Source organism: Sciurus carolinensis, chromosome 4 (assembly GCF_902686445.1).
Source record: "Sciurus carolinensis chromosome 4, mSciCar1.2, whole genome shotgun sequence".
In the NCBI taxonomy this organism is placed as follows: Eukaryota; Metazoa; Chordata; class Mammalia; order Rodentia; family Sciuridae; genus Sciurus; species Sciurus carolinensis.
The window spans coordinates 78,723,010-78,739,068 of record NC_062216.1 but is presented as its reverse complement, the minus strand read 5'-3'; the positions used below and the strand labels follow the sequence as shown (position 1 = coordinate 78,739,068).

Here is a 16,059-nt window from a genome sequence, read left to right as displayed (position 1 = left end):
AACACAGGATCCAGGGGCTACAATTATATTAAAACCACATTCATAGCACCGTTCAGTAGGTACAGCTTCTCAGACTACAAGGGACTTGGGGTCAGGAGTGGTGACAGATGCCTATAATTTCAGCAGTTTTGGAGGTTGGCACAAGAGTATAGTGAGTTCAAAGCTAACTTCCGCAACTTAGTGAAGCCATAGCAACTTAGAAGACCCTGTCTCAAAATAAATACATAAAAGGGGCTGGGGATTTGGCTCAGTTGTTACGTGTCCTTGGGTTTAATCTCTGGTACCAAAATAAGTAATAAGTAAATAAGTAAAGAAAACTGACTTGGGTGTTGGGTCTTTGGAAAAATAGTATTGTATCTTGCTTCCATAGATTTCTGCTCATAGGATGTGCCTAAAAAGTCTGTTCCCTAGGTCATGGTCAGGGCCTTTGCTCCAGGTCAGAGCTGTCCCCTAGAGTTGCGAAGCAGTTGAGCCTCTGCTTGTGAGACTGAGGGTGAGGAATGTGAGAGTCTCATCAGCCCTGCATCCCCATGTGGGGTCAAGAGTCATAGAGATGCTGGCAATTTGGGACTCCTTTGCTCTGCCCTGGTCCCTTTGCTTTTGGGGCCCTTCAATAAACAAGGTCCCATAGCACTGCCCTGTGTCATGGACTTTGCGACTGCAGGGTAGCTCCACTTGCCTGACTGGTTTTTGGGTGGGACCTGGCTGGGTTGGGTTGGCCTGCTTGCCTTCTGGGAAAGCAGTTGCCAAGCCACCTATCATCACATCAAAAGTTCTTCCTACCCAGTTATCTCATCAGCACTTGGTCATAGCTAGATTTGGCAAGTAAAGATGAATCTTAGAACACCTTCTTAGGGTGGCTTTGATTACCCAGTCAGAAACACATGTCTGCCAGGTGAAGCTCACAGAGGCAGCCCCATATTCTAAGACCTGATCGAGGTATCAAGTACTTACCCCACTGTTTCTCAGGTCATTGTAATATCTGATGGAGGGTTTCGGTTTTTAAAAGTTCCAGCTAACATCTGAGCATAGTATCATGCACCTATAATTTCAGCTACTAGAAGACAGAAGCAGGTGGATCACAAGTTCAAGGCCAGCCTCAGGAACTTAGCAAGAATGTCTGGAAAAAAATAAACGTCTGGGCATGTAGCTCAGTGGTTAAGACTGAGTTGCATGAGACTCTGCGTTCAATCCCCAGGACAAAAATATGATGAGTCTAGTTAACAAGACCACGTGGAATTTGAAATGAGTTCACAGGAAACAGGTACTGAGAAGTAGCTCCGCTCACCAAGAGGTCTGGCCCCAAGCCAGACCTCTGAGAGAGGCTATCAAACACCATTCTCCAGGAAACCAGAGGTTTTGAGAAATGTCAGAGGATGGGGCTGGGGTGGCTATGATTCTAGCAAAGCAACTATAAAAAGGCATCTTTGAGACACTCATGAAAAACTGAAACAGGGCCTGGGTATTAAGTGGTAGTACAGAATTTGCTATGATGATATGCTGTTGAGAGGAACTCTGACACATTTATAGGAGAATTGACAAGGTATCTCAGATTTGCTTTGAAGTTCTAATAAAAAGAGAAAAGAAAATCAAAAGTAATTTTTTACATTGACTAAGATAAATCTGAGGTGACCTCTTATCAGCATTTGTGCTCTGCAGAGTGACACCTTGTTATTTTGGCATGAAAAGGTACGATTCCACCTCTCCCTGAGGGACAGAATCAACCTGAAATAATTAACACAAAACATCAGAAAACACAAAAGTCAGGCCTTTTACTCAGGGAACTGATCATTTAATAGGGTAGAAAAATAGTTCTATGCCCTATTCAAAGTGTCAGTAAGAGTGCAGGTGGGAAAACAAGTTCTTTTGGTGAAGAAAAAGAGAACGTGAGGGATGACAGCTGCATGGAGGAACCTGGAGGTATACTGAACTCTGGAGAGTGGAAAGGTTTTGACAGCAAAGGTCAAGTTGAAGACACACCAGCAGCAAAAGCCTAGAGCTCTGAGAAAAGCAGCTAGCTTATTTAGTGCACCATGTACATGAAGAATAGAAAGCTCAGTTGGACAAGACCATGATTATGAATGACAGAGACCAAGAAACAGGGACTTTATTTAATAGGCAATGGTTAGTCACTGAAGTCTTTGAGATGCAATTTAGGATTAGAGTGCAGTTTTAAAATTGACTGCAGGGAGCTGTGGTATACTTCAGCATTATGTGCCCATAGTCCAACACTCAGGAGGCTGAGGCAGGAGGATCACCGGAACCCAGGAGTTGAGAATCATCTGGGCAATGTAGTGAGATCCCACTTCAATAAATAAATACATAAGTAAACAAATATATAAAAGGAAGTTAAAAATAAGAAACCAAATATAACTAAAAACTATTTGAAACAATGCTGTTTTATTTTTAATGGTACTGATGACTGAAAACATACATTTTCAGCTATATTCTTACTGGATTACACCTCTTCCAAACTCTCTTAATTTTCATAAGTGCATTGGTGATAGAAAATCAGCCTACATTTTCTGAACTATCATAAAAAATGAATATTAATAAAGAGCCCTTCAAACCAAATGCAGCACATAAAGAGTGTCTTATACTTGTCAATAGCAGAGCCCTTTGGATAAGATAGTCAGAAGATAATGCTGACCTATGAAGAAAAAAAAAAAAAAACCCACTAATACCAATTCAACATCATTCCTGTCTTATCCCATACCTACCTAATACTATTTTATTTTTCTTGACTTATCTTTTCAGCTTCCCCCCCTTTATTTCATTGTCAAGTACCCGCATCTATCTCAATATAGTTATTCTTAAACACATTTTAATATATCTAAATATATCTCTTCCACTCTGCCAACATTTTCTGCTATTACTCTAAGATTTTACTGCCTTTCATTAGATTTAATGCAAAGAGTCTTTTGTTCCTCTGATCCAAGGTGGGACTAAAATGTACAATTTCACCAGTCTGCTAAGACAAAAGTCTAAGAGTCATTCTGGATTTCTGCTGGTACTGAAATAGTTGCTTCCTATTGCCAGGAATTGTGCCACTGAGGGACTAGTAATCAAACTGTCTCTGCCCAAGACTTTAGTGTTAAATCTTAGTAAGAGACAAATATGAAAGCATATTGGGGATTCATGGAAGGCTTCCTGAGAGAAAGAAAGACAGAGCTGGATCTTCAAGGGTGAGTAAGAACCTGGAGATCAGAGAGAGGTGCCCCAGGCAGCAGGTAAAGCACCAAAAAAACCAAGAACTGCACTATATAGTGTGCAGGCTACTAGTTCTTCAGGATTCCAAAGCATAAGATAGAGAGGAAGGAAAGATGGAGCTATGAAGTAGGGAAGGTTGAACTTGATGCAGATGCATGGAAGGTCAAATGTCAAAGTCTGTCTGGATAAAAAACATTACCTCGTCTCATAAATGTTTTCTTCTGACACTCCCTGAGTCCAGCAAAGATTTGAACTCTACTGAGAAATGAAGTCAACTTCCTGCCCTCGATAATTTCCTGTTATGCTTCATCAACATATCACAACCAGAAGATAAGACTCCAAGATACCATCTGGCCAAGTCTCACTTGAATTTTACAAGAGTAGTGCTACATTTGAAAACTCTTTCTAATTATCTGTCTCTTCTGTTACAAAGCAAGAAGGAAAAGTCGTATAATATCTAGAATAACTTTCCCCTTTTGAGCACATTAATGTTTTCCTAGGAAACCAAATATAAAATTTTATTTATATTTTATTTCATTTTGCAGGGGCACTGGGATTGAAACTAGGGCCTTGTGCAAACACTGTAACATCCCCGGTCCTTTCTCATTTTTATTTTGAGACAGAGTCTCACTAATTTGCTCAGGCTGGCCTCAAGATTGGGATTGTCCTGTGTCAGCCTCCTGAGTAGGTGGAATTGCAGGCATGTGATACTACACCTGGCCGAAAGATAAAAATTTAAAAAGCCACAGCACATTGTATTAGTGTTAACATTTTTTGGGAACAAATATGAAAAAGTGAAAGATGTCTTCCTTAAGGTTTTGTATTCATGCAAGGCAGCATATCATTTTAGAGAAATTTCCCTGAAGCCTATCCAAGGACCCCCTATTCTGGCTCCATGAGGGTCTGGTCTAAATTTCCACCCCCACTAGAACAGTGTATCCAATCATCTTTTATTTCTCCTAAGCTCCTAGATTGCTCTGGGTTTGAACCACAGAGTTTATCATAATTGTACGTCTGGCAACACATTTCTCACTAACTTTTTCACAAGTATGTATCTTCTCTCCAACTACAGATGCTCCTTGACCTATGATAAACAAATGATCTGTAAATATCTTAAGCTGAAAAGGCGTTTAACATACATAATCTACTGAACATCTTAACTGAGCCTTGCCTATCTTCAATGTACTCAGAAAAAGTATGTTAACCTCTAAATGGGCAAAATCATCTAACAACCTATTTTATAATAAAATGTTAAATATCTCATGTACAATTTATTGAACACTATTTTGAAAGTAAATGCAGAAGAGTTTTGTGTGCACACCTTTGCACTCATATACAAAACAATATAAAAATGTGAAATGTGAAACCATCAGGGGTCATCTATAAATTATAAGTACTTCTATTGGGGTTCAATATCAACCCATTTCCAGAAAGTCAAAGTGCACACACGGCAATGCAAATCACACAATGAGGTTTTATTGAAAGCTCGAGCCTGGACCGCAACCTGCCTCTCAGACCACTACCATGGCTGAGTGGGGAGCGGCCCCAAGGGATGAGAAAGCACTCTACTTAAGAAATTTCCAATCATTCACATACAAAGACCTGTACATTATTGGTTAACATTCAAACAGCTAAACATTTGTTCTCTTTTGGTTGGGTCTTGCCAATTTATTTGAATCTCATTGGGTCCCGCCAAAACTGAATGGTCCTGGAGGAAGAAGGGAGGAGGGAGGGGGTGAACTATGCAGGAGATGAGTCAGAGTTAGGCCCCATCCCCTGTCCTTGATAGATAAGGTTTCGGGCAGCTGCCCATTTCTCGGACACATGTCTCTTAACAGCCTTGATAAACCTCGGGGGCCCAGTTTGTCCTGTTTGTCCTGTATTGGCTCTTGAGGGTAGTACCTGTGTGCCCTTCCCTGGGGGGAGGTTTTACTGGCCAGTTCCCGAAATGGCTTGTTCATACAACATGGCTGCACAGATGTCACCTTGTTCTCAACACTTCAAGGAGTGAAAACCTACTTGTGGGAAGCTGTCCTTACTTAGCAGAATCAGATTAGGTTGAGCCATGGGATGCAGATGCCTGGCTTCTAGGAACTGCCTGGAAGCATGTGGCACTGTGTGGGAGTGGTTCCCTGTCTCCTGGAATTTTCCCCTTAAGAGAACTGCTCCTCTAACTCCACCCTATCCTGTCCATCACAGAAGAAGCTCCTCCTGGTCTTGGCCCCCTTTTACCTGTGTGCTATAAATAAGAGAGAGTTTCCATGTTGTTGTTAGAGGCCAGAGCTGGTATAGTTGGACTCATCATGCCTCCTCTAGTTTAAAAAGAATATTGGCTCTTGTGTGTTTATTGAGTAGTTTATGGGTAATTGATTGATAAAAAGTCAACACCATCCCCTGGCAGTTAACCCTTTTCGCATCCATGTGGGGTGAGGCTGAGAGACCCCCACATTTGGTGCCCAAACAGGGACTGTTCAAGAGGATTTTAGAAGAAAGAATAAAGGAAAGTTGTTGGCCCCTTTCCTGTGGGAAGCACACACGTGTGAATAAGTTTAGTAGTAAGAAAGGAAAGGGAGTTTAATTGTGAGATGTTAAGAATGGGGAATTCTCTCTCCGTAGAGAGGGAAACTTACTTAGCTGTCCTGAAAACCATCTTAAAACAGAAGGGACACTATGTACAAAGAGCTGATCTTGCTCATTTCTTAGAGGTGATTCAGGAAATTTGTCCATGGTTTTCTGAGGAAGAATAGTTTTTTTCACATACTTGTGAAAAACTAGACAAGGAATTGTATGTAGGTTGTATTTCTGCTAACATACCTAGGAGTACAATTCAAAGTATAGAGAGAGTTTGGACTGTAATAGAAACTTGCTTGTATTTGGACCCAGATGTTGATTTGTGGCTTTTGGAAGATTTGATCACAGGACTTAGAAATGCTGTTAAGAGTTTTAGATCTAAGAGTCAGAAATATTGGTCCTTCAGGACCTCTTTGTCTTCTGGGGACATGTTGAATGATAAAAAAGAAAAAGATTCAGAAACTAGCCCCAAGCATGTTTCTGTAGACAGAGGGACACCTGGTAGTAGGGGCAGGGCTTCTATTTAGAGGACTAGAAGGTATTTAGATGTAGAGGAGGATGAGTTAGCATGGGACTTCTGCAATTTACATTTGAAAGGTAGTGCTTCAGTGCCCCCTCTTGCTCCTAGGGAAGGACTTCAAGTCACAAGGCCAAGAATTTCTACCTCTATTAATATGGCAGAGAAGGAATTAGCAAAATTTGGGTTCTACCCCATTTTTGAGCAAAATGATTCTCAAAGTTCTGAGGGACCAAAAAGAACTCATGTGCCTATTTCTTTTACATTAAGGGAGTTAAAATCTGTATGCTGTATGTATGGAGCAAACATCCCGTTTGTACTAAGTGTCTTATAATCAATATGTAATGAGACCCTACCACCCAATGATTGGCTCCTGCTAGCTAGCTTCTGCCTTTCTGAAGGCGAGTATTTAACATGGAAATCCAATTGGATAGAGCATTGTTCAGATCAGGCAGAAATTAATAAATTGAATGGAGTTCAGATTATGTTAGATAGGCTTACCAGATCAGGACAATTTGCTGATTTGGGACAACAATTGACTTATGATTTGCAAACTTATGTTCAAATAAGTGCATGTGTTCAAAGAACACAGAGAGAATTACCTGCCCAAGAAGAGAAAACTCTAGTCCCCAGTCAAATTCAGCAGGAACCAGAGGAAAATTGTTCAGATTTTGTAGCACATTTATATCAAGCAGCAAATCATCTGGTTGATGATCCATGTACCTCTGAGACTTTAGTTAGACAACTGGCTTTTCTAAATGCTAACAAACCTTGCAAAGAGGAGATTCGGCCACACCGTAAGAAAGGGAAAATACTAGATTACATTTGTCTTTGTTCTGATGTTGAATTAATGTGCTCAGAAGATGTAGCAATGGCTGCCTCTGTAAAATAAATCATACAGCCTGCTTTAAAGGAGGCAAATTCTAAGAAACAATGTTTTATCTGTGGCAAAAAAGGGCACATAGCTAGAGACTGTAAACTGCCACAAAAGTCAAAGAATGTTCCAGAGATTTGCCCTCTCTGTGGAAAGGAATGCCATTGGGCTAAGGAGTTCTGCGTCCAGATAGGCATAACGGAGCAACCTTGGTTAACAGAGACTGGAAAATGAGGCCGGGCCAGCCCTGGCCCCATCAAACAATGAGGGCATCTCTTTCTATTCCGGAGCAGTCATTGGTTCCAACTCAACTGTCACTCGATCTAGCCCAGCCTCCTTATGCACAGGCCCAGTCTCAAAATGCTGCCTTCTGCTGCAGAGCAAAAATGCTGGACCACAATCCCAACTCAAAGTTTATACTGATTCCAGAATAGGGTCAACAAATGATTCCTATGGGTATTTATGGCCCTTTACCACCAGATATCCTAGGTGTAATACTGGATAGGGGAAATTTAATTTCAAAAGGAGTTCAAGTGTTACTAGTTATTCTTGAAGAAAATTTTAATGGAGAAATTAAGGTCACTGCTCAAAGGTCACTGCTGGATTCTATTATCTAGCTTTCTCCAGAGGATATATTATATGGTGTATTATAAATACACTATCAAAAGAATTATTCCAATTTGTCTTTCTACCCTGTGAGTCTGCGGGGAAATCTTTATCCCGTGGAACACAGGAAAGCCGAACTGTCCTTGGACAGAGCACATTGGGCTCAGTTAATTAGGCAAGAGCACCCTCTATTGGATCTTAAGATTAATTACAAATCTTTCAAGGGAATTATAGACACTGGCGCTGACATATCAGTCATTTCTGATAAATTTTGGCCACTGGATTGGGTTTTACATACAGCATCTAATAACTTTAGAAGACAATGGTCAAGTCTCAGCCTGCCCAAAGTGCCTAATACCTCTGATGGGAAGATAAAGATGGCAATACAGGACTCTTCAAACCTTACGTCCTTAAGACCTTGCCAGTAAATCTATGGGGGTGAGACATTTTGAGCAGCCTGGGAGTTTATTAATAACCTCCAACTCCATGATGTCATCGCAGATGCTTAATCAGAGATCTAATGCCACTAAAGAATTCAAAAGGAATCAACAAGGAAGGCATTTACCTATGCCTCAGTCTTTTCAACAAAGACAGTGTGGGTCACTTAATACATTTAATCGGCAGAAAAAAATAATTGGCTCTCCGATGATCCTGTCTGGGTTGACCAATGGCCCTTTACAGGGGAAAAGCTTCAAACAGTCCATAGTTTAGTTCAAGAACAACTTCAAGGTGATCATATTGAGCCTACTCTTAGTCCATGGAACACTCCAATTTTTTTAATAAAGAAAAAATCTGACAAATGGAGATTGTTACAAGATCTCAGAGCCATTAATTGACTATGGAATTAAAGGGGACTTTACAATCTGAACTTCCTTCTTCTACAGTTATATCTTCTGATTATCATTTACTAGCAATAGACTTAAAAGATTGTTTTTTCACTATACCATTACACCCAGATGATTGCAAGAGATTTGCTTTCAGCATCCAAGCTATAAACTTTAATAAACCTGTGAAGAGATTCTGCTGGAAGGTACTACCTCAAGGTATGACCAATAGCCCCACATTATGTCAGAATTTGTGGCACAAGCTATCCCTCCAGTACAAGAACAGTTTTCTGATGCATAAATAATTCATTATATGAATGATATTCTGTTAGCCTATGCTGACTCAGATATACTCTTAAAGGTTTTTGTTGAATTAGAAATTTCACTTACTACAATGGGTTTATGTATAGCACCTGAGAAAGTACAAAAGGCCTCTCCTTTTCAAAATTTGGGCAATTTAATTGAAGGACATACAATTCATCCACAAAGTTTATAAATCAAAATTGATGGTTTACATACTCTTAATGATTTTCAAAAATTACTGGGGGATATTAACTGGCTGCAGCCAATTTTAAAATTATCCACTGCAGATTTGAGTCCTTTATTTCAAATTTTACAGGGGGATCCTTCTCCAACTTCTCCTCATCAACTTAAAGCACAGGCAAGGGCTGCATTAACAAAAGTTGAAGTTGCCATTAAAACTGCACAACTTGTTAGAATCAATCCACAAGAATCTATATATTTGTTAACATTTCCTATAACTCATACCCCTACAGGAGCAATATGGCAGTCTCTAGGAGTTATTGAGTTACTCCACCTAGCTAGCTCACTCTCCTCAAAGATCCTTAACTCCATTTCATGATCTTATTGCTCAATTAGTTATTTTTTTAAATTATTTACTTTTATTTATTTTTTACAGACTGCACTTTGATTCACTGTACACAAATGGGGTACCTCATTTGGTTTCTATGGTTGTACATGATATAGATTCACACCATTTGTGTAACCATACATGTACACAGGGTAATGATGTCTGTCTCATTCCACCATCTTTCATACCCCCTCCCTCTCATTTCCTTCTACATGAAGTTTCTCCATTCTTCTCCCACTCTGCACGCCCCTACCCCCATTATATATTATCATCCACTTATCAGGGAAAACATTCAGCCTTTGGTTTTTTAGGATTGACTTATTTCACTTAGCATGATATTCTCCAATTCCATCCATTTATCTGCAAATGCCATAATATTATTCTTCTTTATGGCTGAATAATATTCCATTGTATATATATATATACCAGTTTCTTTATCCATTCATCTGTTGAAAGGCGTCTAGGTTGGTTCCACAATCTAGCCTATTGTGAATTGAGCGCTATAAACAATGATGTGGCTGCATTATGGTAGTATGCTAATTTTAAGTCTTTTGGGTATAAACCAAGAGTGGGATAGCTGGGTCAAAAGGTGGGTCCATTTCAAGTTTTCTGAGGATTCTTCACACTGCTTTCCAGAGTGGCTGCACCAATTTGCAACTCCATCAGCAATGTAAAAGTATGCCTTTTTCCCCATACCCAGGCCAACATCTATTATTGTTTGTGTTCTTGATAGTAGCCATTCTAAATGGAGTAAGATGAACTCTTAGAGTTTTTTAAATTTGTACTTCTCTAATTACTAGAGATGTTGAACACTTTTTCATATATTTATTAATCACCTGTATATCTTCTTCTGTAAAGTGTCCAGTTCCTTGGCCCATTTATCGATTGGTTCTTTGTATTTTTGGTGTAAAGTTTTGTAAGCTCTTTATAAATTTTGTAGATAAGTGCTCTATCCGAAGTGCCTGTGGAAAAGATTTTCTCCCACTCTGTAGGCTCTCTTTTCACATTATTGATTGTATCCTGTGCTGAAAACAAGCTTTTTAGTTTGAGTCCATCCCATTTATTGATTCTTGCTTTCATTTCTTGTGCTTTGGGAGTCTTGTTAAGGAAGTCTGATCCTAAGCCGACATGATGAAGATTCGGGCCTTCTTTGTCTTCAATTTGGTGCAGGGTCTCTAGTCTAATTCCTTCTGACTAACTTATGAGGATGGAGACCCCTGCTATTTTACTGAGTCCATGTGCATGGTATGTTTTTCTCCATCCTTTCACCTTTAGTCTGTGAATGTCTTTTCTATGAGATGAGTCTCTTGCAGGCAGCATATTGTTGGGTCTTTCTTTGTAATCCAATCTGCCACTCTATGTCATTTGATTATTGAGTTTAGGCCATTAAAATTCAGGATTATTATTGTGATATGATTTGTATTCCTAGTCATTTTGGCTTATTTTTGGTTTTTAACTGCCTTGGTTTCTCTGTTGATTGACTTTTCCTTTAGGGTAGTTACTCCCTTTGCTGACTTATATTGTTGTTTTTCACTTCCTCCTCATGAAATGTTTTGCTGAGAATGTTCTGTAGTGCAGGCTTTCTATGTGTAAATTATTTTACCTTTTTTATTGTGGAAAATTTTTATTTCATCAAATCTGAAGGTCAGTTTTGCTGGGTATAGGATTCTTGGTTGGCATCCACGTTCTTTCAGAGCTTGAAATATATTGTTCCAGTTCCTTCTTGCTTTTAGGATCTGAGCTGAGAAATCTGCTGATTTCCATATTTTTTTCCCCTTAAAAGTAATCTGATGCTTTTCTCTTGCAGCCTTTGAAATCCTATCTTTATTTCGTATGTGAGGTATTTTCATTATAATGTGACTTGGTATGGATCTGTTGTAATTTTGTGCACCTGGTGTTCTGTAAGCCTCTTGTATTCGATTTTTCATTTCATTTTTCAGGTTTGGGAAATTTTCTGATATTATTTTGTTGAACAGGTTGTTTATTCCTTTGTTTTGTATCTCTGTGCCTTACTCAATTCCAATAATTCATAAATTTGATCTTTTCATGATAGCCCATAATTCTTGGAGGTTCAATTCATGATTCCTTAACATCTTCTCAGTTTGTTCAACTTTATTTTCAAGATTAAATATTTTGTCTTCATTGTCTGAGATTCTGTCTTCCATGAGATTTAATCTGTTGGTGATGCTTTCTATTGAGTTTTTAATTTGATTTATTGTTTCTTTCATTTCAAGTATTTTTTTTTCAGAATCTCTATCTCTTTATTAAAGTGTTCTTTTGCTTCCTGCATTTGCTCTTTTTACTGTTTATTGGAGTGATCATGCATTGCCTGCATTTGCTCTCTTATCTCATCTTGTTCTTCATGGATCATTTTAATTATGCAGATTGTAAACTCTTTTTCTGTCAATTCTACTTCCATGCTGTCATTGGATTCTATCAAAATAGCATCTTGATTTGTTAGGGACACTTTCTTCCCCTGTTTTTTCATATTGTTTCTGTATATTCCCCTCTAGCAGTGAAGATCAGAGATACTGAAGTTTTCCCCCTGTAGGTTTATGTGACCCTACAGTTTTCCAATACCTCACCTTTGAAGGGGAGATCAATATTAGCAGCAGCCAATACAGAGAAAATGCAGCCCTGAATGAGATAGCCCTATAAAGACTTTAATATGATTGTAATAAACAGGATGAGTTTGATTATTATTTACAGTATTTCTAGTGGTGAACAAAGAGGGTGGGGAAGGGTGTAGGCTATAAGTGAGAAAATAGAGGTACCTGTCAAAGGGCCTCCAGTGTTCTGTGTCTCAGGAAGGGAGCCGTCCTTCCAATGATGGTGGCCATGCCCTCAGGAATTATTCAAAATACTTGCCAAGGCCCAAAAGAAGTTGGGGAGCCCCAGTGAGGGCATGCTGAGTCAGGGGGGTGTGCAGGTGGGCTTGGCATCTGCTGTCGGTCTATGGCAGGAGCTCAATTAGTTATTAAAGGTAGGAACAGAAATCTTACAATTGGTTGGATCAGAGCCTTCTATTATTGTAGCCCCTTTTCCTACCTAATGGCATACTTGGCTCTGGAAATCTTCCAATGGTTGGCAAAGAGCCTTTGCTAATTTTTCTGATCAAATAGAAAGTCATTATCCTCATGATAAAATTGCTCAACTCATTCTTGTAACTTCATTTATTTTTCTGAAAATTGTACATGCTCAGCCAATAGCTGGAGCTATAACAGTGTTTACAGATGGCTCAAGTTCAGGAAAAGCAGGTTTTTATAGCCATGCTCACACAGAGTTAGTTCAAACTTCAAATACTTCTGCACAATGAGCAGAACTTTAAGCTCTCATTTGTGCTCTACTTCATTTTGCTGATGAACTGGTTAATATTCATAGTGATAGCTCAAGTTCATCAATATCCTTGTTTAATTGGTCATATCAGAGCACATTCTAATCTCCCAGGACTTTAGCAGCAAGTAATGATAAGACTGATAAACTTGTGGTTTGTCAACAAATGTCTTTGTATGATTGTGCACAAGCCTCACATTCTTTCCATCATCAGAATGCTTCTAGTTTATATAAAAATTTCATATTACTAGGCAAGAGGCTCGTCAAATTATTCGCCAAAGTCCACAAGGTGTTACGCATGTTCCATCTTTACCAACTGGGGTTAATCCCCATGGTTTACAACCAAATCAGTTATGGCAAATGGAAGTAACCCATCCCTCAATTTGGCAAAAGTTGCTATACTCATGTTACTGTTGATAGGTATTCTCAATTTATTTTTACCACTACCCATGTAAATGAGAAAACTCAACATGATACTTCTCATTGTCTAACTGCTTTTGCAGTATTAGTCCATCCAGTACAGATCAAAACTGATAATGCTCCAGCTTATACTAGTTCTTATTTTTAACAGTTTTGTCACCAATTTTGTAAGGAACACAAAACAGGTACTCCTTATAATCCTCAAGGTCAAGTCACTGTAGAACAAGCTCATTTATATATTAAGCTACAATTACAAAAACAAAAAGAGATAAGACCCCACAAAATAACCTTAATCAATCCTTGTTTGTTTTAGATTTTTAAATTGTGATTCTGAAGGTCACACAGCAGCCGAGAGACATATGTCTTCTGCTGTGACAGGTCCATTGGGTCTAGTTTGGTGGAAAGATTTACAAAGAGGACAGTGGAAAGGACCAGATCCAGTAATAATGTGGGGTAGAGGCCACGCTTGTGTCTTTCCAGAAGGAGCATTCCTATTTGGGTACCTGAACGTACCATTGAGCATGGAGGACCTGGAGCTAAGGTTCAAATGGCTGAAGACTGAACCAGAGACATTAGCCCTGACCTCCCCCGACAACAATCAGTGAGAAGAAGGAGAAGGAAAAACCAAGTGAACCAAATGCTCCACCTACCAACATGGGGACAAATGAAGAATCTGATTCAATAGGCTGAAAGGATGACTGAACAACGAGGAGAAGTTAAATCTCCAATCGCAATGTTTGTAGCCATGTTAGCTTTATTGAGCTGTCAGGTAAATAGATCCATAAGGACACTAAGTAGGCCTGTTTCCCAGATCCACCTTTAATACACCATGCAATGTGGACTGGAGAATCAATTCTGGTTTTTAATGATAGTACCCATGGGATGGGAGGTTTTACAGATAACTTTACAATCATTCATATGACTAAATTTAATTACACTAGCCATAATGGAAGACCTAAAAAGAATGTATTCTTTTAGGTTTCTATCTGTTCCCATATTCATTATATCTAGGGGCATGATTCCTTCTGTTAAGATGCTATGGCCCCTAAAAGTTAAGTATTAAGGAAATGATTGAGATCAAATTAAATGCTTTAATAACTACTATTAAAAATATCAGTAATGAGCCTTTGGCTCTCCAACTTAAACAAAGGCTTAAATGCCATAATGACTATAAGCATGTCTGTGTTGTCATGCCCCCTCTCATTTAAAAAGAATGCTAGCTCTTGTGTGTTTATTGAGAAGATAAGTTTATGATTGATAAACAGCCAATACCATCCTCCAGAAGTTAACCCTTTTCTCATCCATGCAGGATATGACTGAGAGACCCCCACACTTGCTTTCCTCAGTTTTGTCCATCTGATCCTTCTCATCACCTCTAAATTCTAAGGATTTACTTACTGCATTTAGCTTTAAGACATTCGGTAAATAGTGTCTCCTTGACTATTGCCTTGTGCCTTTTTATCTATTATCTTTAGTATATCAAATCAAATTATATTGTACAAAATTAGTATAACTCTATTAATATAACAGTTAACATTAAAACCTTTGCAAACTTGGAAAAGTTAGGTTTTGTTCTTGATTTTAACGTCTTTTCCACTGAAATAACCATCATTATCTTTCTGCAAGACTGCCTGGATGTAATATTCAGTATGTGCAATAAAACAGGTGCCATAACCAGTGATTCTAGTCCTGCATGTCTCCCTGAAAAGGAAATACATCTGTATTCCAATTCCTACTATATATAGATAAAAAAGATGTTCAGTAGTGGTCTGAACAGAACTAAGTGATTTTTCCTAACCAATGCTCAGTTCAGGATATCTCATAACTGGCTCAAACACAGAAGACTCAGAACATACTGAACACATTCCACATCCTCATAGAGATCTCTTGACTATGAGCCTTGACCTCTTCAAGGTACTGAAGCTGGATCTCCAAATTCATCTACTTAATCCTCGATGCTTTCCAACAAAGGCCCTTTGCTGATTTCTTTGATGAAGCCCTTCCTGAGGAAGCCTACTTGACCATACAATCTTTCCTTTTCTTTGCATTCTATATCTACTAAAATATCTGCATTTTACCAAAGATTTTTGATAACTGTTTTGGTGGAACCACTAAATAACTGACTCCTCTATGTTTAGAGTGTGTTTAACCACTAAGGATATAATAAGTAATCTTGTAAATTCACAATTGTATTGTTATATTGAAGATAGACATTTAAATTTATTATATAATCTCTTTCGAAGTGTTTATAAAATCTAGTTGAGGAGGTGACTAAGCTACAGAGACTCTCAGACCTTGCTGCTTAATTAGAATTCCCTGTGGATCTTTTAATTATTCACTGTTAAAGCCGCAACCCAGAACAACTAAATGAGACTCTTTAATAAAGGTAGGACCTAGGTATCACATGTTGATAAATACAAAAAGTTACAACTCTGCTGAAGCATGGCATCCATGCTCAGAGATATTCTAGCACATGAATGGTAGAGTTAGGATAATTGAGACTTTTCAGTGATTGTGACGGTAACTACTTCATAATTATAGTCACATTGTAATATACTAAGCTTTGCTATTTCTTGGAAAATGACTACTAATAAAAAATGATATAGTAACATGAATGAAAACAGCTGCTATTTACTGGGGGACGATTTCTGTATTCTTCTTGAAAGACTGGAAGGCCAAAACTGGGGGCAACCAAGTCACAAACTCCAATCATTGGTAAAGCTCAATTGTCCTGTGAAGTTATAGTTATGCCTTTATGCTAGAAGACAATTTTAATTCATCATGCAGATCCTTGAAACCTATTACAAAGGGATTTCTCTGTGTAACATAACTT

The 16,059-nt window shown here is 38.6% G+C and overlaps 1 protein-coding gene across 3 annotated transcripts in view; it reads left to right on the top strand.

Moving 5' to 3' along the window:
* Positions 1 to 16,059, top strand: part of LOC124982295 (C-type lectin domain family 2 member D11-like) — a 68,120-nt gene that overhangs the window by 50,866 nt on the left and 1,195 nt on the right. The gene's annotated exons all lie outside the window — the stretch shown is intronic.